The sequence below is a fragment of the Temnothorax nylanderi genome, unplaced genomic scaffold (assembly GCF_030848795.1).
Source record: "Temnothorax nylanderi isolate EJ_2023f unplaced genomic scaffold, tnyl_v1.0 TNYL_tig0283_pilon, whole genome shotgun sequence".
In the NCBI taxonomy this organism is placed as follows: domain Eukaryota; kingdom Metazoa; phylum Arthropoda; class Insecta; order Hymenoptera; family Formicidae; genus Temnothorax; species Temnothorax nylanderi.
In genome coordinates, this window is record NW_027249345.1 from 237,901 (window position 1) to 240,297 (window position 2,397).

Below are 2,397 nucleotides of genomic sequence, written 5' to 3' on the forward strand. Positions count from 1 at the left end.
TTACGGAACTGGACGAAACGAATACTGACTCATTGTCTGAGCCAAACACTGCAGTTAATGTAAAGTCTGGCATTAATCGCAATTTTCTATCTAAAAATTTACCCTTTCTATTATCAACCCTCATTTATAATTTACAGAACAGCAAAACTATTGATATTGAGAAATGGATTGAAAAGCATTCAGAACAGCATGAAGACTTAGCCAAGATTTTGCAATCAAATAGATTTACTAACAAGCACCGAAGAGATTTGGTAAAGATTGTAGTATCTGAAATGTGCTCAGAATGGGGCAACACGTAAGTACATATAGTTAGTCTTTGCTTTTATTTTTTGTTAATTTTTTTTCTATTTTTTGTAGAATATTAATTAATTGTGAAACTAGCCTTTCATGGTGTCCCATGAGTGTTGAGTTGGGCGCCTTAACTCTGCGTTTGGTTCATCCCACAGCGCCAGTTCTGCTTACCAAAAATGGCCCACTTGGCACTCTGATCCGTTAAAAGATGCTCGTGGCTTCATAGTTCAAGAAAGCCAGAGATCTCACCCATTTAAAGTTTGATCAAATTAATTGTTTTCTTTTGTTTTCTTATTTAGATATCCTTTCAAGGAATATAAGTCTCGTGTTGCAAAGGCCATTGTGTCCACATTTCCTAGATTATCATCAAAAATTGAAGGGCGTTCTCATGTAAGTAACTTGTGGTTTCTGTGTTGTCAGAAATGTTTTAAGTGTTTCAGACGTTCCCTTTTTTAAATTTGTAGGAGAGTTTCTACGACGAAGTTGTTGGAGAGGGCTATCTTGAGTGGCGGCTGAAAACGGTAAGAAAGCATTTACCCAGGAAGGAGAAGCGCAGAGGACTAACAACTGAAAGACCAAATAAAAAAAATTAAAGAAACAACCGTTTATAGATAGGCCACAACTAACTGAGTCTGTCCTCATTGAAAAGGTACTTAGTTGACAAATAATTAAAACTAACTATTAAAGTTGTAAACTGCAATTTACAAGTCACTTTTTTAAACCAGATTTCTGAAATAAAGCATACAAAGCCAACTGATTCCGTCAAGGCTCAAATTGAACGTTTACTCTATGAAACCCTGGCCAAACAGGCATACCGAAATCAAATCATCTGAAATCACAGTTTCCGATGTATTAAAAAAATATCCTCGCCTTAAAAACTATGAGGGTGAAATGGTATGACAAATTTTTTTTAATTGTCTTCAAAGTTCTCAATTATTTTCTTTTATTTTTCATTTCTATATAATGACAAATTTGTCTTGAAAATTATGGTAGTTGCAGATTTATAATGAATTTAGAGACATTTTTGAAGGGCACGACGTACTGTCGGCAAGATTTCCCACCCATTTCGCCCCACGTATTATTGCACATTGTAAAAATGTGGCACCTCATTTGCTAGAGAAATTAACTGATTTTGACAGTGAGTAGTGAGTGCAAAGCATTTTCTATCATGCACTTTTTTTAGAATTTAATTAATGAGAATTTCTTTGTTTCCAGTTAATTTGAAAGCAATTGTCGTTTTACCTGAGTTGCTGCCTCCTCCGAACCATTCAAATGTTACAAAAGCACAGGTATGTATTATTTTCTTCTTTTTAATTTAAATTTACAGAGAAATTTTTATACTTTATTATATATTCTTAATTACTTTTCAGAACGGCGGGAGTAACTATGACTCTCTTAAGGCAGCCAAATGCCTCGTCATCTAATTAGTGACGCGCATGAATGGATTAACGAGATTCCCACTGTCCCTATCTACGGGTGGGAGTAGACCATGACTTACGGGAACAATAACGGAACGGTGAGGCAAAGCGCTTAGGCGCACTCGTGCTGAGTGTAACGATTGAAATGCGGCGTGTTGCTGCTAGTGCTGGGGCAGACCCCGGGCTACGGTATGTGATCGGTTGGCACTCGCCTGTGCCCCATCAGCATCATGCCGTCAGCTCGGTGGCGAGTAATACGGGCCGTCCTCTAGGCGCGCTCGCATATGCTGTTTGGAGTCCCGAAAAGGGTAATCAGGGCTCAGTGAAGCTCCTGGGTGTCTCTCTTTGAGACGTGGCGTGCCCAGGTTGCTAGCTGGCCCGTCCCGACAGCGTTGCGAGTGAGAGGCGGTCCAAGGGCGTTCTGCTCTCCTGTTGCGTGGCGCCACGCGCGGCGGGGGAGTAGGGCGTCATAACACCATATGGTGTTGCGTTTAACACGGTGGGCGACAACCCCCGATATATTTTTGAAAGCAACACGCCGCGGGAGTCCTAGTTAGCATGAGTCGTCGGACTCAGTTTAGTTGCTTGTAGAAAGCAACACGCGACGATAAAGTCATTGTCTACAGGACTGTTGAAGCGCAACGCATGCTGAACCGCAGCACTTAGCCTATCACAGTCAAGCCGAACT

At 40.6% G+C, this 2,397-nt stretch overlaps 1 pseudogene; it reads left to right on the forward strand.

Annotated features, from left to right (window-relative positions):
• Window positions 1-2,058, forward strand: LOC139780532 (uncharacterized; annotated as a pseudogene).
• Window positions 2,059-2,397: the final 339 nt, after the last annotated feature.